The sequence below is a fragment of the Amia ocellicauda genome, chromosome 6, assembly GCF_036373705.1.
Source record: "Amia ocellicauda isolate fAmiCal2 chromosome 6, fAmiCal2.hap1, whole genome shotgun sequence".
Classification (NCBI taxonomy): Eukaryota; Metazoa; Chordata; class Actinopteri; order Amiiformes; family Amiidae; genus Amia; species Amia ocellicauda.
The window spans coordinates 43,873,585-43,893,792 of record NC_089855.1 but is presented as its reverse complement, the minus strand read 5'-3'; the positions used below and the strand labels follow the sequence as shown (position 1 = coordinate 43,893,792).

Genomic DNA, 20,208 nt, shown 5'->3' with positions numbered 1-20,208 from the left:
TCTCTATTTTTGTTTACCAAAAATGTGAATGAACGTATTTCAAGTTGGTTTTGCCTTGGTTGGAAACGTTTTAAGATTAATTAAGAAGTGTAAATTGGATTTGTCTCAATTCTCCGGAGTTTTCAATGTATGTGCCATTCAGTAGCGTTCATGTTACCGATGTGTCCTATGCAGTGGTAGAGTCAATAAAATGTCAGTAAAACTTTATTCTGATAGCTTTGATTTTTTTTTTTCTCATGAATAACAAATGCTATTTGCTTGATTTTTACAGAGTATGTCATAAATTCCATTTTTTGAAGCCTGACAAGTTGTATGCTGTAATATTGAATATTTTCAAAGTTACATCATTTGTTTCTTTTCCTATCATGTTACAAATGTTCCCTATGTGATAGATGCATTATATCTTAATAACGTCAAAACAATTAAAGATATACGGATTATTATTTTCCGTAAAGTTAAAACACATTGCCATTAACTATGTGTGTCAGTAAAAGTTTAAACAAACCTGACAGTTTTTGATTGATCCAGCAAAATAAGTGTTTAGGGAACATTTTTAACTTAAAGTTAGGGTTAGTGTTAGGGTTAGGGTTATGAATATAATTGATATATTGAATTGTTAAGAAGTGAAAATAATTACATTCCATTTTTCATGGATTGTCTGAAAGTTTCAGTTCTATATTCAGTTTGGAAACCGTTTTTTCTATTTGTGTATATGAAAGATATACATCTATACAATATCTTCACTATTAAAGATAAATGCATTATTTTTTTCGGCATTGTTAAAGCACATTGGTATTACCTATGTGTATCTTTAAAAGTGTCAAATTCCTAAAGGTTTTTCATTGGTCTTGCAAAATAAGTGTTTAGGGAAATTTGTAACATAGAGTTAGGATTAGCCACTGGGTAAGGGTTACATCTTCAACAGTATGTTAATTCATGTGAATTATTCTCATCAATGTTAAAGAACAATACGTTCTATTATGTGTGTCGATAAAATGCTGATATTCCATAACGTTTGCTTGTGTATTCTGCAAAAAACATATTTAGGGAACATTTGTAACATTAGGGTTACGATTTGCCATAGACGCGGAATGAGTTTGATTGTGAAGTTAAAGACGCAGTTGCCTCGGTGCTGATTATTATTGCTGTGTTTCTCCACTTCTACTCCACGCTTGGGAACGCCCACATCCAGTGACGTCAGCATTCGATTCCAAAACCGGTGGAAAAGCGGGCCGGTTCACAAACAGATCAGCTGGATCCCAGGCAGAGCAGCTGCACTGGCTCCAGCACCGGCACCATGTCGGTGGAAAAGCGCTAAGTGAGCTCACACTGAGCTCAGTGTAATGTCTGCTCTGGAGAGCTCACAGTGTGACCTAGTCGTGAGTTCACATCTTTACTGGGTAGTCCTTGACAACTTAATTAACTAAATTCTTGGGCTAAATTGGTCAAAATGACCATTGGTTGAAGGTACTCAGGGACTGATGTGTAGAGAGACTTATTAAACCTGCAGGATTGTGGTTTTCCCAGATCAGAATTAACCAGCTCACCACAAAGGAACATGGTAGGTGCTATTGCAACATGGATTACACAAAAACATTGAAATCCAAGTTTGCAGTGGTCCTTGGGCCATTGCGTGGTGATCCAGATCACTTCAGGACGAATTTTGCAGTGGTCTGGATTACAACTCCAGGGACTACTGTGCAGTGGTCCAGACCTCAGAAACTGAATGCATATGAACAGTCAAGTAGGCATCATAACTGTAGCCAATACTTTGTGGTTAAAATACTTAATTTAATCCCTGTATTGTATGGAATAATAATAACAACTGTAAAACATAAGAGAAGGGCCTGATAATAAATACAAGACATAATAGACTAGAACCCTTAGAATATAATAACATGAACATTTTCATGATTAGTATGATTGTAGTTTGTTTTGATATATTAATGCAAGTTGACAACATATTTTGCAGAAAATGGGTTTTAGGAATTGTGTCAAAAAAATTAAAGAATTGTCTTAGGGACCACTGCTCCTTTTTTCCAGACCAATGTATAGCCCACTTTTCTTTTAAATTATGTTTAAAACAAAATTGAGGAAGCAGTGGTTAGTTCTGAATCAAACATATTGACCCCCTCACTCAATCTGTAAGTCCTGCAACAAACATTGGAATATGCATAGATATTTGCTCAGACTGGTATAAATGTCCCTAATAAATAACCAAATGCCATTTTTGTTGTTTCAGATGTGCCCAACATCTTACCAGTATGTCGTTTTAGTATGTCACAAAGGTTCCCAAATTCGTTTTACAAATGTTCCCTGTATGTTATGAATGTTCCATAAGCATGTGACGAATGTTCCCTAGTTTAAATTACAGGTGTGCCCTAGCACATCTCTCTCTCTCTCTCTCTCTCTCTCTGTCTCTCTCTCTCTGTCTCTCTCTCAATTCAGTGCATTTGTATTGTCAAAGCAATTGGATATGCAAACATACATTTATACATTTATACATACATACATACATACATATATATGGAAAATAAACAATATAATTAAAAATCACAATAAGATGTAATAAAGTACAGAAAAACAAAATGTAATAAAATGTGATCTTCAATACACACAAATATGTTTGGCTGGTCGGAAGCGTCTTGGACTCGGGTTCCTCTTCATAACTTATAACGCTTTAGCCTTTTGCTAAAGCTTTCCATGGAGGGGAACGTGGATGAGTTTGTACCATTCTTGGGAGGCTCTGCCTTGTTGGGGCGGAGCTGTGATCCAGGTGAACAGCAGATCGTACATAGGTGGGCATGTGGGCGGAGGAGGAGGAAGGCCGGTCAAGCAAATAAGCTTGCTAAGGTACGCAGCAGCAGCAAACAGCCCCCCCATCCAACCAGCCAGGCAGTCTGGCTGGCAGTGACTGAGTGGTTGACAGACGGCAAGCAACGGAATGCACGTGCTCTGTGATGTCATAGCAGTCAGCTCAGAGAGAGGTTCGTGATGACATCGCTGAGCTGGCTGGCTCTGTGTGTCTTGCTGGCTGTGTGTAGAACTGTCTTAGAAAAAAGTGGAGAAGTCGCGGAGATAAAGCAAACAGAACTTTAATCAAGCCGCTCGGAAGCCCCACGTCAGGAATAATTCCTTCAGTGAGACTTAATATTTACAGACATGAGTACAACTTTATAGGAAAAATGACATAACATCTTATGGCTGTTCATCCAATCAGAAGATACAGGTCCGGCTCCGTTTATGATCTGTCCTCCCGTGAAGAGGTGATGGATCAAAAGCAGATGTCCGTCTTTGATGTGCACTAGGAAGATGCGATCCCACGGTCATCATTTACCTATTGTCAATCGCTCTTTAACAAAAACAATTCCTCCCTATCTGGAGAAATGATTAAGTCATAAACAAATTCACAGCAGACATCTGTAGGCTATTTCGGCACTGTGTAATCTTTCATTACTGACAGTAGTTTCTAACACATCGACCTTGTTGACCCTTTACTTGTCCTGCTGAATCTAATCTGCTCAGTCTGTAAACAAAACTACTTCTATTGCTAGTATTAATATAAAACATTATATAATTAACACAAAACACTTTCTTCAATGTCCTATACAGTGTCTTCAAAAGCTATCAGATTTTAGCAGCGGGTGTTTGAACACACATACGAGTATACAGCATTTTCTGCAGCTTCGCTAGACCTAATTTTAAACGTTGTTGATAAATTTGATAATTAGTGAGGAACCTCTATTTGCATTTCTTCCTCCATAAATGCTAAAATAAAGTTTTACTGACATTTTATTGACCCTACCACTGCATAGGACACATCTGTAACATGAATGCTACTGAATGGCACATACATTGAAAACTACGAAGAATTGAGACAAATCCACTTTACACTTCATTAATAATCTTAAAACATTTCCAACCAAGGCAAAAACCACTTGAAATACGTTCATTCACATTTTTGGTAAACAAGAAGAGAGATTATTACATATGTTCCCTATGATGCATCTACAGAGCAAGAGACACAGAGAGAGAGAGAGAGAGAGAGAGAGAGAGAGAGAGAGAGAGAGAGAGAGAGAGAGAGAGAAAGAGAGAGAGAAAGATATTTTTTTTTACTTTAAAATGTACTTTAATACAGAAGTGCATCATTCAACACACAAAATCTACAAAAAGCATTAAAAAAAAACAATGCAACCTCCAAAAAATGCAGCTGTTAAACAACTATCCAATTACCATAAAAACAGAACAGACATCACTCTTTATATATTTAAAACCAAACCCTCATTCCCAACCAGGCAGAGAAACCTATCAAGGCACCATACCTTCTCAGACTGATCCACACTACACATTGTTTTGTGGTATTCATAATCGACAGTGATTTGAACAGCTACACTAATATTAAAAACAGTCAAAACCTCACAAAAGACATGGCCACTCAATTTCCGTTACCTACTCTTTTTGCCCTATCAAAAAATTGGTTAACTTGACCTTGACTTTCAGTTGAACAATAGCACTTATACCGAACACAAACACCCTTGGAGAAAAACACAATGAGAGTTGAAAAAGGAACTTTCAACCATAGAAATAAAGGTTGTTATCTATTACAGTCTAAATAATGGTGAGCAACAGTTTTCGTTTGACCACAAAACACACAGGCATCAGTCACATCATGATCAATAATGTACAGAAAGGAATTCACTGCTAAGTGCCAGTGTAAATCCCCAGCTCTCTTATTCAGGGGGGCTGTATACAGGGTTCCCCAAGCTGGGCGAACTGCACTCTCAACTAGCAGCTTATCTCTCCAGGGTGAATCAGGGACATCTTTTAACTGTGCAAAATGAGTCGTTTTCAATACAAATTGATACAGCGTCTTATTATTGGCACTAGAAAAAACAACATCAGAGACTTCCTTCATCTGTAAAATCAGATCTGGCCTATCCTGCCTGAGCCACATGGAAGGGGAAAGCTTCAGCTCAATGAAAAGCCTCTGTCTATCGGATTCATTGCTGCCCATCCAAACCTCCCCCTGTACACCCAGCCCCTACTACTGCAGGGCCACACTCTACTGAGACAGCAACACCCCTACCAATCGCACTGAGTCCACCTGCAGCCTTCCTGCCAAGGCCTCCACACTCATCCAGCCACCCCCCCTCCCCATCACAACCTGCCCCAGCCTGGTCACACCTGCCTTAACCAGCCTGCTGTGCAAGCCCTGAGACTCCAACACAGGGAGCCGCAGTGCAGGGTTACACAGCAACGGCTCTCTCAAAAGCCAATAAGCCCCCAACCTCTCCATGTCTCTTCGCACCCGCACTAGCCACCACGCTTTCAAAACACTACGGTAAAAAAGTGGAACCCCTCTGAGATCCAACTGAGACATGTCTGTCACAAACAACTGCCTGTCCAGCTACAGCCTCTGAGAACAGCAGCTTCTGAACTGTCTGTAACCTGAACACTGCCACCCTGCTGGTCAGGTCTAAAAGTCCCTGCCCACCTTCTGCTACTGGCAGAAAAACCACACTCTGCCTGATCCAGTGCAGCCCGTCCCAAAAGAAATGGAGCAGGATCCTCTGGAGTCTGGTGAGCACACCTGCTGGCGGCTCCACACACACTAGCCTGTGCCACAGCATTGAAGCCACCAGATTATTAATGACCAGCACCCTCCCTCTGTACGAGAGCTGGGGGAGCAGCCATCGCCAGCGCCCCAACCTCTCCTGTACCTGCTCCTCTATCCTCTCCCAGTTCCTCTGCTTTGCCTTCTCTCCCCCCAGGAACACCCCCAGACATTTTAACTCCCCACTACTCCACTGCAGCCCAGCTTGCAAACCCAGGGGCTGCCTCCCCCCAACTCCCAGAGCAGCACCGCACTGCTCTTCATCCAATTAACTCTTGCTGACGACACCTGCCCATATCTCTCTAGGCTCTCTTCCAATAGCACAACGTCCAAGTCCCCCACCACACACACACACACACACATCGTCTGCATATGCACACAAACGAACACACACCACACTGCAGGACGGGATGCTCAGACCAGTCAACACAGTCCTCAGCGTGTGCAAGAGAGGCTCTATGGACAAGGAATTCAGCATTCCCGATAGCAAGCAGCCTTGTCTAATCCCTCTCTGCACTGGAAATGGGGTACTCAACCCGCCATTGATTTTTAACACACTAAAAACATTATTATACAAACATTTAATCAGTGCCAAGAAATTAGGGCCCTAACCAAAAGCTTCCAAGTTATGGAACAAATACTTATGATCCACACGATCAAATGCTTTTTCTTGATCCAAGGAGATCAAACCTGCTTGAAAGCCAAACAACCTGGATGCCGACATCAGGTACCTCGCCAAAAAAAACATGATCAAATATAGAGGGCTGTGGGACACAATAAGTCTGATCTGGGTGCACTAGGGATCCCATAACTGGATTGAGACGGTTGGCAAGGGCCTTTGACAAGATCTTAAAGTCACAGCATATCAATGACACAGGTCTCCAGTTGGAGATTTAACATAAATCACCCTTTTTAGGGAGCAGTGTAAGTACTGCCCTCCTGCAGCTCAATGGCAGCTCACCGTCCAGCACACCCTCTTCACACACACTGAGTAAGTCCATCCCCAGTACTGGCCACAGAGTCTTATAAGAACCGCACCGGCAGGCCGTCCAGTCCGGGAGCCTTTCCGTTGTTCAGGCCCTGCAGGGCAACGCTGTTTTCTAGTTTTTTTTCTAGTTTTCTCAATCTAAACCTTTCCGGATTCTCAAGCTCCGCAGAGCCCCGCAACAGAGCTTGTGCCGAGTTAACAAACTGTTTTAATTCCGGAACAATGGACTCCACATTCACCCTGTAGAACCGTGTCTGGAATAAGTGGAGAAGTCATGGAGACAAAGCAAACAGAACTTTAATCGAGCCGCTCGGAAGCTCCACTGTCAGAAATAATTCCTTCAGTGAGGCTTAATGTTTACAGACATGAGTACAACTTTATTGGAAAAATGACGTAACATCTTATGGCCGTTCATCCAATCAGAAGATACAGGTCCGGGTCCGTTTTACGATCTGTCCTCCCGTGAAGAGGTGATGGATCCAAAGCAGATGTCTGTCTTTGATGTGCACTAGGAAGATCCCACGGTCTTCATTTACCTATTGTCAATCGCTCTTTAACAAAAACAATTCCTCCCTATCTGGAGAAACGATTAAGTCATAAACAAATTCACAGCAGACATCTGTAGGCTATTTCGGCACTGTGTAATCTTTCATTACTGACAGGAGTTTCTAACAAACCAACCTTGTTGACCCTTTACTTGTCCTGCTAAATCTAATCTGCTCAGTCTGTAAACAAAACTACTTCTAATGCTAGTATTAATATAAAACATTATATAATTATCACAAAACACTTTCTTCAACTTCCTATACAGAGTCTTCAAAAGCTATCAGTCTATAGCAGCTGGTGTTTGAACACACATACAATTATACAGCATTTTCTGCAGCTTCGCAAGACCTAATTTTAAACGTTGTTGGTAAATTAGATAATTAGTGAGGACCCTCTATTTCCATTTCTTCTTCCATAATTGCTAAAATAAAATTTTACTGACATTTTATTGACCCTACCACTGCATAGGACACATCTGTAACATGGACGCTACTGCATGGCACATACATTGAAAACTACGGAGAACTGAGACAAATCCAATTTACACCTCATAAATAATCTTAAAACGTTTCCAACCAATGCAAAACCCACGTGAAATACGTTCATTCACATTTTTGGATAACAAAAAGAGAGATTATTACATATGTTCCCTATGATGCATCTACAGAGCGAGAGACAGAGAGAGACAGAGAGAGACAGAAAGACAGACAGACAGACAGACAGACAATAACACAGCCACCCACTCACCCACTCACACACACACATACTCTATCTCTCTCTCTCTCACACACACAAACAGCCAGCAAGACACACAGAGCCAGCCAGCTCAGTGATGACATCACGAACCTCTCTCTGAGCTGACTGCTATGACATCACAGAGCACGTGCATTCCGTTGCTTGCCGTCTGTCAACCACTCAGTCACTGCCAGCCAGACTGCCTGGCTGGCTGGATGGGGGGGCTGTTTGCTGCTGCTACGTACCTTAGCAAGCTTATCTGCTTGACCGGCATTCCTCTTCCTCCGCCCACATGCCCACCTATGCCCGATCTGCTGTTCACCTGGATCACAGCTCCGCCCCAAAAAGGTAGAGCCTCCCAAGAATGGTACAAACTCATCCACGTTACCCTCCATGGAAAGCTTAAACAAAAGGCAAAAGCGTTATAAGTAATGAAGAGGAACCCGAGTCCAAGACGCTTCCGACCAGCCATACATATTTGTGTGTATTAAAGATCACATTTCATTACATTTTGTTTTTCTGTACTTTATTACATCTAATTGTGATTTATAATTTTATTGTTTATTTTCCATATGTATGTATGTTTGCATGTCCAATTGCTTTGACAATACAAATGCACTAAATTGAGAGACAGAGAGAGAGAGAGAAAGAGAGAGAGAGAGAGAGAGAGAGAGAGAGAGAGAATTTGAAACACATTTGAAACAACAAAAATAGCATTTGGTTATTTATTAGGGACATTTATACCAGTCTGAGCAAATATCTGTGCATATTCCAATGTTTGTTGCAGGACTTACAGATTGAGTGAGGGGGTCAATATGTCTGATTCAGAACTAACCACTGCTTCCTAAATTTTGTTTTAAACATAATTTAAAAGAAAAGTGGGCTATACATTGGTCTGGAAAAAGGGAGCAGTGGTCCCTAAGACAATTCTTTTAGTTTTTTGACACAATTCCTAAAACCCATTTTCTGTAAAATATGTTATCAAATTGCATTAATATATCATCCAAACCACAATCATACTAATCATGAGGATGTTCATATTATTATATTCTAAGGGTTCTAGTCTATTGTGTATTGTATTTATTCTCAGGCCCTTCTCTTATGTTTTACAGTTGTTATTATTATTCCGTACAATACAGGGATTAAATTAAGTATTTTAACCACAAAGTATTGGCTACAGTTATGATGCCTACTTCAGTGTTCATATGCACACAGTTTCTGAGGTCTGGACCACTGCACAGTAGTCCCTGGAGTTGTAGTCCAGAGCACTGCAAAATTCGTGCTGAAGTGATCTGGATAACCACACAATGGCCCAAGGACCACTGCAAACTTGGATTTCAATGTTTTTGTGTAATCCATGTTGCAATAGCAACATCCATGTTCCTTTGTGGTGAGCTGGTTAATTCTGATCTGGGAAAACCACAATCCTGCAGGTTTAATAAGTCTCTCTACTTACATCAGTCCCTGAGTACCTTCAACCAATGGTCATTTTGACCAATTAAGCCCAAGAATTGAGTCAATTAAGTTGTCAAGGACTACCCAGTAAAGACGTGAACTCACGACTAGGTCACACTGTGAGCTCTCCAGAGCAGACATTACACTGAGCTCAGTGTGAGCTCACTTAGCGCTTTTCCACCGACATGGTGCCGGTGCTGGAGGCCGAGTTGCAGTTACAAATACAATGCCGAGCACAGCAGTGCAGCGCCACTACTCCTCTCTATCCACCACACAAAGACGTGCGTGACTCTACAACATGCAACTGAAATAATATGTTCTTAGGGGAACAACATAACACATAGCGATTTCTCCCAGCTATAAAGTAAAATAATGTATACAGTGTTTCTAATTTCTTTTACGATACCTTTTCATAGATATTTTAATTTTTCAATAATAAACTAATGTCACAGTCTTCCCCCACTTTATTTGAAACGTCCTCGTTTCTTAATTAAATAAATCATACAATATTTCTAATGTTACATTTTTATATATATATATATATATATATATATACTTAGATTTTCCAAATGATAAACTGATGTTGCAGTAATTAAATCACAATAGATGTATGTCAGTACAATAGGAACTTTTTATTTATTTTTAAGAATGGCAGATTAGGAGCCATTACTGTATTGAACTGTAATTTAACAAGAAAACAGGTATAAACCAAGAAAGAACTAAATCTTTAAACTTGTCAGGTTTCAAAACTTTACGACCACTAGGTACATCCAGCAGGTAATGCCACAGGAGTCTGGGGTCGCTGAGGTAAGAGAACAGACATAGTCTCTGGGTGCACTGTGACTTGGGACTCCCGAAGGCTGGAAGAATGGGTGACACCTGGGCATGGCTCAAGTGCTAGAGCAGGCTGTGGAACAACACCTGGAACAGGTAGCATATCCCTCTGGACAGGAGCTGTGGAAAAAAGAAGAGAGAGAGACGGCATCGAGTGATGACTGGAGCTCGCTGGAACTGGAAGTGGGTAAGGGACGTCTCCAGACAAAGCTGTCAGTGTTGATGGCGGACTGACAGGTGCATCATCAGGATCTCTAAACAGCTGTGGAGGCGCTTCTGGATGAGCAGGTAAGTCAGACCAAGGACCTTTGTATGCCTTCAGCCGATGATTGTAATGTACAATCCATGATTTGGATCGTGGATCTCTTGGGTCAGTGATTTCATAGGTCACGCCAGGACAACCGTCTTTATCCAACCTCTTCAGAACGCTATGTGGCCCCTTCCATCTAGGAGCAAGTTTATTCCTTTGATTGGCAGGATCATGAAGGAAAACAAGATCACCTTCAGCATAGGGGTTAAAAGCAAGCTTTTGATCATAGTGAGTCTTTAGCAGTAGTTTAGATTCTTTCGACTACTCAGTGGCCATGTCAAAAGCATGTGACAGGCGGTTAAAGACATCCTGGGCATAAGCAGCTGGTGTGCCCGGATTTGCTTGAGTAGTGAATGAACTGCAGTTCAACAAAACGAAAAATTGAGTATATCCAGTACTGGAATGTACACTTGAATTGTACGCAAGTTCCACCTGTGAGAGGTATTTGTCCCATTCTCCTCCATTTTGGTAGATGTATTTAGCTAATTGGTCTTTTAATGTCCGGTTCAGTCTTTCCACCATGCCTCTGATTGGGCATGGTACGGAGATGTTCGTGTCTTCTCAATTCCCAACTTGCTACACAGCTGCTTCACCAGATCAGACTCAAACTGTCTGCCCTGGTCAGTGTGGATGGACTCAGGTATACCATGTTGACGGATGAAGTCTTCAAACAAGCATTGAGCTACACTTTTTGCACGCTGATCTTTTAAAGGAAAGAGATTCACATAGCATGTAAAATAATCCATTACAACAAGAACATACCTGTTGCCTTGAGAAGTGACTGGTAGCTCAGTGAGGTCAGCAGCAATTTTCTGGAATGGACGATCCACCACAATAGGTTGTAAAGGAGCTCTAGCTTTTGGTGTTGGAGCACTGCGAGTCTGACATGTTAAACACTCTGTACAGAACTTGTAAATGTCACGTGACATGTAAGGCCAATAGCAGATTTTTCTGGCTCTCTGCAAAGTTCGTTCAGTCCCTAAATGTCCACTGAAGACATTTCCATGCAGGTAAGTGAGGGCTGTCTGAATGAGGGATTCAGGAAGAACCAATTGGTAAGTATAGGCTTTCTGCAGAAAGGTTTTAATTTTTTGACAGAGGATCCCATTTTCCAAAGTCAGGTGAGGAAACTCATACCAGAGCTTTTTCAGAGCTGACGGGGAGTTTTTGATTCGTCGTGCAGTAGGTCTTCGGTTATCCATTTCTTTCCATTCCATCGCAGTTCTCAGAATGACAACCGCTTGTTGTTTCTGCTTCAGTTCATCAATGTCTATTGCTAAATCTTCACAGGTTTGTCTTACAGGAACAGCTTGTTCAGGCTGTAGTTCAGAAGACCAACTGTTTTGCATCTTTTTGGGCAAAGATTTTAACGAATCGTCTGTAATTGGAACAGAGACCCACAAAAGCTCTCATCTCAGTAGGTGTTCTTGGTGTTGGCCAATCGTTCACTTTGTCCAGCTTCCTGGAATCTGGTCTGAGACCACCCTTGGTGATTACATGTCCCAGGAAAGAGACTTCATCCCGTGCAAGCTGACATTTACTGGCCTTCAGCTTTAGTCCTGCCTTTCAAAAGCGAAGAAAGACATCTTCCACACTCTGCAGATGTTCAGGAAAGGTTTTGCTAAAAACCAAAACATCATCCAAACAGATGAGGCAGATCTTCCAGTGTAGACCACGAAGCACAAGCTCCATTAAACGTTGGAAGGTAGGTGGTGCATTGGTCAGTCCCATGGGTTGACCTTAAAATGGTATAAGCCGCTGCCGGTGGTAAATGCGGTCTTCTCCCGGTCTTCTGATGCCAGCTGAACCTGCCAATAACCACTTGACAGGTCCATGGTACTAAACCAGCATGCCCCTGCCAGGCTGTCCAAAGCTTCAGAAATCCGTGGTAAGGGATGCGAGTCCCGTATGGTGACAGGGTTTAATTTCTTGATGCAATGCAAAATCTGTAGCTGCCGTCCTTTTTCTTGACTAAAACAACAGGTGAAGCCCAAGGGCTGCAGCTCTCCTCAATGAGGTCATGGGCCAGCAACTGCTGAACTTGTTTTTCTATTTCCTGCTTCAAAGCTGGAGAAGTCCTGTAAGCATGTTGGCGGATCGGTAGGGCATCTCCAGTTCGAATGTGTTGCTTTACAGCATCTGTGCAGCCATAGTCATGTTCATGTGAACTAAACACATCACAATACTTCAAAAGTAAGTTCTCCAGCTGGTCCATTTGTGGATCACTCAATTTAGACTGACTGAAGTCCACTGTGGGTAACTTTGTGCCTTCTGTCTGCCTGATATTGTGCACAGTAGCCTCAATAACCTGGAACTCTTCACCTCCCTGATTTATCAGAGAGTACAAATTTCCCAGTGGTGTGTTACTTGGGACATGGCAGTCGTCATTGGTAGGATTCATGACACCAATGGTTGTTAATCCTTTCTTCACTGGAGACATTGTTCTGGCAACAATCAGACCTGGGTAGTTGCATGCTTCAGGTTCCAGTATTTCTAAGTAATTTGGAGTTGAGATTTGATTTTCTGTAAATGGCTGCAACTTTGCCATGATATTCATCTCAGTCATTGCAGGAATGTAGATTGGCACAAATGTCACAGCATTGCAACAAAGAGGTGTGATTTGCTTAGAAAACAACAGTGGGACTTTCCAGTTCCACAACTGTAATTGTCCTTGTACATCAATCACTGCATGGTGTTTCTTATTATTATTTTCCGATTTTAACAGTACAGTTCACTCACCACCGACATGGTTTTGTCTCAGTCACCCGCAAGCACAGCTCACTGCATCCGGCCTCGGTAGAGAAAAAACAAAAGCAAACAATATCCCTCGCTGCCGCCAGTCTGTAAACCGTGAAACGAGTCTCTTCGGAGGTAGACATGTTGTTTGGGGTTCAGTTTACATCAGGACTCCTTGACACAATTTATTGTTCCTGGCACTTTTGTTTATGTCTCTTATGAACCGAGTTGCAGTTACAAATACAATGCCGAGCACAGCAGTGCAGCGCCACTACTCCTCTCTATCCAGAACACAAAGACGTGCGTCACTCTAACCTGTCCGGCTTAACAACATGCAACTCAAATAATATGTTCTTGGGGGAACAACATAACACATAGCGATTCCTCCCTGCTATAAAGTAAAATAATGTATACGGTGTTTCTAATTTCTTTTACGATACCTTTTCATATATATTTATATTTTTCAATAATAAACTAATGTCACAGTAATACCAATGAGCTTCAACAATGCCGAAAATAATAATGCGTTTATCTTTAATAGTGAAGATATTGTATAGATGTATATCTTTCATATACACAAATAGAAAAAACGGTTTCCAAACCGAATATAGAACTGAAACTTTTAGACAATCCATGAAAAATGGAATGTAAACATTTACACTTCTTAACAATTCTATATATCAATTATATTCATAACCCTAACCCTAACGTTAAGTTAAAAATGTTCCCTAAACACTAATTTTGCAGGATCAATAAAAAACTGTCAGGATTTTTTTAACTTTTACTGACACACATAGTTAATAGCAATGTGTTATAACTTTACCGAAATTAATAATCCGTAAATCATTAATTGTTTTGACATTATTAAGATATAATGCATCTTTCACATAGGGAACATTTGTAACATGATAGGGAAAACAAACAAATTATGCAACTTTCAAAATAATCAATATTACAGCATACAATTTGTCAGGCTTCATAAAAATGGAATTTATGACACACTCTGTAAAAATCAAGCCAACAGCATTTGTTGTTCACGAGAAAAATAAAATGAGCTGGTGTATAAACACACATACGATTATACAGCATTTTTTGCAGCTTCGCAAAACCTAATTTCAAATGTTGTTGGTAAATTAGATAATTAGTGAGGACCCTCTATTTGCATTTGTTCCCCTCTATAATTGCTAAAATAAAGTTTTACTGACATTTTATTGACACTACCACTGCATAGGACACATCTGTAACATGAACGCTACTGAATGGCACATAATATTGAAAACTATGGAGAATTGAGACAAATCCAATTGACACTTCATAAATAATGTTAAAACGTTTCCAACCAAGGCAAAACCCACTTGAAATACGTTCATTCACATTTTTGGTAAACAAAAAGAGAGATTGTTGCATATGTTCCCTATGATGCATCTACAGAGCCAGAGAGAGACAGAGAGAGACAGACAGACACTAACACAGCCACCCACCCACCCACTCACATACACACACACACTCTCTCTCTCTCTCTCTCTCTCTCTCTCTCTCTCTCTCTCTCTCTCTCACACACACACACACATATACACACAGCCAGCAAGACACACAGAGCCAACCATCTCAGCGATGACATCACGAACCTCTCTCTGAGCTGACTGCTATGACATCACAGAGCACGTGCATTCCATTGCTTGCCGTCTGTCAACCACTCAGTCACTGCCAGCCAGACTGCCTGGCTGGCTGGATAGGGGGGCTGTTTGCTGCTGCTGCGTACCTTAGCAAGCTTATTTGCTTGACCGGCCTTCCTCCTCCTCCGCCCTCATGCCCAGCTCTGCCCGATCTGCTGTTCACCTGGATCACAGCTCTGCCCCAACAAGGCAGAGCCTCCCAAGAATGGTACAAACTCATCCACGTTCCCCTCCAATACAAATGCTCTGAATTGAGAGATAGAAGTTCTAGGGCACATCTGTAACATAAACTAGGGAACATTCATAACATACAGGGAACATTTGTAAAACTAATTAGGGAACCTTTGTGACATACTAAAAGGACATACTGGTAGGTGTTGGGCACTGTGGAAGGAAAGTTAGAATTCTTTCCCTCAAATCAATTCTACTCTCTTGTATACTTAAGAAAGATAAGGTCAAGCCAGGAGGACATGCCAGAAGGTAGCTTGTTTTGTGTTCGTTATTTAAGATGAGAACCTTGGAGACAATGTCAAACAGTACGATTGAAGTGCCTGCCCCTTAATCCATGTGTTGACCTATGAACTCTGATATATATTCTGCTTAGCTAACTCTCTAATAATTATATAGTAATGACTCTGTGATTGTAACCAGAACTTTGTTTTTTGTGTATAAAAGCCTCTGACTTTTAAATGAAGGCAGAGCGACTTTGGGATCTTCTTGATTCACTGTTCCTCTCCACGCTGCGTGTATTAAAGGCATTGCAACGAACGTTCCAACCTGATTGAAGATGGTTTTTCTTCCACATTACATGGCGACGAGGATGGGATTGCTAACCCTGACAGAGAGGACTGGAATGGACAGACCAGTGACCAGCAAACCTGCGCCAGCAAAATAGAAAAAGGTAAAGGAACCTTTTTGAAAAATTCCCTACTGCGGTGCTTTGCTTTCACTTGTCTGCTCGCCTGGCCCTCTGACGATCAGGTAACGCAATCTATATTTTATTAAACGTTGTTACTTGCCTTATATCAATTACTTGAGGCAGGAAATGTTTTCTTGCTTGTTAAGAAACAAAGTTTCTTAGTGTTACCATAGACTTGACTGTGTCTTCTTGTTTATGAAGTAATAGGACTGTGTCTTCCTATTTAACCTGGGTTGCCATGAACTTGACTGTGTTTTCCTGATTGTGAAGATACAGGACTGTGTCTTCCTGTTTGGGTTCCCGTAGACAAAAGTGTGTCTGTAAAACTGCAGGGTAGGTTTGACCTACTTTTAGAAAAAAAAAAAAAGACGCTAATTAATTGTTTAATATCTGATATGCCGGTGATAATATAAATGCACGTGTTTTGTAGAACCATAAATGGTAAATGAAGAAACGTCATTAAGTTATATACAAGTTATATAAATGCAAACATATTGAAAAACATGTTTGTTATTATTCGTATATAGGATTTATTTTAATTTGTGTTTTGTTTTGTTATATTTTTATTTCTTTTTACTTTTTTTCTTTTTTCCCCTGTCATTTTGTTATTATTTTGTGTGCTTGTATGTCTTGGTAGTTGTGTACAAAACGTTACATAGAAAATGCGTGGTAACGGCTCCAGTAAAATGGGTGACCCGCCACCCAAAGGTACACGTGTCAGATATATGTATGATAACTATGGAGTGAAGATGTGCGCGATGTGCACAAGTGGTTTGACTGGACAATAGGTGACAGAAAGTTAAGGTTTCCAGATGATGGGACTTTTGATTCAGATAGACTTGAGCACCTAAAAACGGTTTTGCAAAATAGGAATACAAAACCGGGAGAAGTAAATAGTTATATTTCCCAAAAGTTAGAACCAAATTGGCACTGCTCTAAAGCCAATTCTATCGCCCAATAGACTTATTATGCAATAAAACCTTTTTTTTTTAACTAGAGCAAATATGTATTATTCGTTCATTACAAAGCATTGGCTTTGTTATCACATACATTTTTTTAGAACTAGTTTTTCACTCAATTCCCATATACAGTTATACAATACACCATAGTAGCATTATTCAGTGTGTATCCACTTACATCACATTGAAACATCACATATCATTTCACACTTCGGTCACACATCCAAACAGCACAATTCTTTCAATCCAGTAGTCACTCTAATAAACTATGGAAAGGATAGTTCATGAAATGCCCATAGTCCCACCAGACTCTGTATCCTTGTGCTTAGATTTAAAAGAGGTTGGAGTTGTATGACTATTCATGTTTCTTCCCAATCTATTTCCATATTGTTTCTTCAGGCCTTTTCCTGAAAGATTAAATTGTTATTTTTCAGCACCTGAAATCAATCAGAAATGCATTGTTAATAATCTGTCCGTCTATTCCTGGACATCGCCACCCTCCTGTTGTCAATTGGAATCAGCAGAGTTTGTTGGTTTATTACTTTTACAAGAGTACGGTAAGCATCGTATGTTTCCACCATCCCCCTCCCTCCTGTCCGTCCACACACGCTGGCATCAGTGGCCATGAGGACGGATTATGGGCTGCAGCACTTAGAGCGGAGGCCAATGTGAGAGGGGAGAATATGCACTGATGTGTCATGGCATGTGAGTAGGGAACCTTTGGACTAAATGTGAGTGAAATTCATTGTTGCTGGTTCCTGTGAAGACAGATAATAGTAGTTATTTTTCTATTCATCTGTATCAACATCAGTATTATTAGCATTAGTAATGTAACTATTCTCGATTTCCCAGGACATTACTGTCGGTTGACAATGTTGCTTGGTTTGTAGTAGTACATCTGTATTTAGTTACAAGGCAGCTCTCTTATCTCTCTCAGTGGGGAGCTGACCTCACAGACACTTTCACTGCCCCAACGCCCCCTCTGAAAACATCACTCTGTATCCTAACAGCTGTTCTTTCTCCTTTCCTAATTTCTTACTAGTGTAGCGTAAGGTACACTTATAAATTTCAATTTAAGAAGTGAATTTATAGTATCACCTTATCACGAATCCTGGAATCTTGTAGAACTCAATTTCTGTAATAATTGGACACAGACACCAATTCCAAAGATATAAATTGTCAAATTTATTCAAAAACAAAGACTAAATGTAGCACTACACTAATTATACAAAAGGGAAAAACTAATTAAAATTCAACTCTAGATCAACAAATCAAAGACAAATCACTTCCGTGACCAAATCAAAGACCATGTGATCGCATATGATAACACAAATCGTTAAACAAAAAAGGTTATAAACACATTGACTACAATACCGGTTAGTAAGACGAAGGTGAGTCTCTCATTAGTATTGTTAGTCAGACATTAAATAACTATGCAGGTTAGTATTTAATATCAGGTAACTTCTCGTTATATATATATATATCAGTCTCATTTACGTTTAAGTGCAGAGAAAGATCCTATCATTACTTGTTACCACAATTTCCCTTAACTGATTATTATTCAATGATTTAGGATAGGCAGGGCCACCAATAATCTAATGTCTATTAACTTGTGTCAATTTCAGACTAAACAGTTAAACAGGAATGAGAAGATATTTCACGGCGTTGACAGATTTTATTTCTAAAATTATCAACAAAACAGTTTAATGCAACACACATTTATATTGAAGAAAACTAAATGATATTACACATTCTAGAGTTATGAATCACAGATTAACATTTCTAATTGATTTCTCAAATTTCATGAATCATGAACTCCAAACTGTTAAACTTATCTGAACTTCGTCGCAGAGAGGCCTCTCTGGCTTCGGGCTCAGATAACAGCACACGGCACGAGGTCCGTGTGGTTTGGAACAAAGGCAGTCCGGTTTGGCTTTGTCCAAGAACTTCCACTCAGTCGATGCACCTGGAAGTTGGGGTTTCGCGAATGTAGAGTCTTTTCCAAACCGATTTTCCAGTGGTTTGAAGGCTCCAAGGTTGTGCACAAAATCTTCTTTGTAAGCAGGGTTTCCACCATAATTACTTGAAGACAAAGTCTTTGAGGAAAGCAGGGCCCTGTTTGTTCCAAGGGTCAAGTTTCTTAAGACTCAGTAGCTATTTAAATGACTGACACTTTCGTATACAGTCGACTTAGTCAATTGTCCAGCTGTAAAACTCCACTGATCAGGTGGGCACAGGCGGTCAGCGCAGTCTGTAAAATTCTTTATTTAATAAAGTCCTTTAAAAGAATTCTTCATACGGCTCAATCTCCTTCTCCCAGTTTAACTCTTCTGTTGCCGGCAAAGACTTGGTTGGTTTCTGGTTCCAGTTCTGGCAACAGAGATACAGGTTGAGCTGTGGCAGCGAGTTTCTGGTTCAGGTGAGAGAGAAAGAGAGAGCCTGTGCTCTGTTCCTTATAGTCTGTCAGATCAATAGATGATTGGTTCTTGAGTTCTTGAGATTGGATTTCGGTTTCAGCCCCCAGTGTCCTATTGGAGGGGGGCTTGATTTATGATTGATGTCAATTCATGCCATCATTATTGAAATGCCGGTTGGCCCGGGTTCGTAGCTCTATCTCGGGATTTCGGCTCTCGTCCACTTCAAAGAGTTTTTATCACTTACAGGCCCCTTTCTCCAGACATTTCATAGCAGGATTCCAACCTATTTGGCCTCTTCTCGGTGCCATCCTCCCCAAAACTGTCACTTGATGCAAACCAGTTCCAAGCTGATGAGCTAAGGAAATCTGATAACTTTGGGAGGGGAGAGGTCTTCTTTAGATCAGTGCTTCAGCTCAGAGCCCAAATGCTCTTATCAAAATACACCCAACATGACGCTACACTAGACAATTCAAGTTATATTTATTGACATGTATTATTCCTATTTATACACATATGTCGCTCCATTATTTGAGTTAACAGATTAAGATATTTTCCTAATAAAATATATTTTTAGAAAATAAGCATTTTAATTGATTTCAATAATGATTCCCAGATACCTCAGGAAAACAAATTTTCAAAAAAATGTGTTCAGTCAATGATTTCCCCAATGAAGAGCCTGCGTGGGCACTAAGACTGTCCGCCTGCACGGCTCATATATGTCTTTATTGTGTCTCTTCCTCCTATTGAAGTCCAATCTACACCGGTACATGTTCAGAAGAACTGTTCCCAAAGCCAGATTGAACTGATCAATAGTTCATTTCTTACCTACACCTTGTATTTAGGGATCTTATATCTGGGGATTTCAAAAACTCTTCATTGTGGAACTCATAACTACCAAATGACCACACCTTTAATTTCCTGGAGTATCTGGTTATCTATGTATTTATATCTTCACCAAATTTCACTGTTTCCTCAGATTCCCATTACAAAAAATAGCTCTAATTCAATTTTCAACATTT

At 40.4% G+C, this 20,208-nt stretch overlaps 2 non-coding genes across 2 annotated transcripts; one reads left to right on the top strand and one right to left on the bottom strand.

Annotated features, from left to right (window-relative positions):
• Positions 1-2,647: 2,647 nt before the first annotated feature.
• LOC136751916 (U5 spliceosomal RNA) lies at positions 2,648-2,762 on the top strand. The gene has a single exon (XR_010817103.1). It is a non-coding gene; the product is annotated as a U5 spliceosomal RNA (small nuclear RNA).
• Positions 2,763-8,219: 5,457 nt separating this feature from the next.
• LOC136752042 (U5 spliceosomal RNA) lies at positions 8,220-8,334 on the bottom strand. The gene has a single exon (XR_010817220.1). It is a non-coding gene; the product is annotated as a U5 spliceosomal RNA (small nuclear RNA).
• Positions 8,335-20,208: the final 11,874 nt, after the last annotated feature.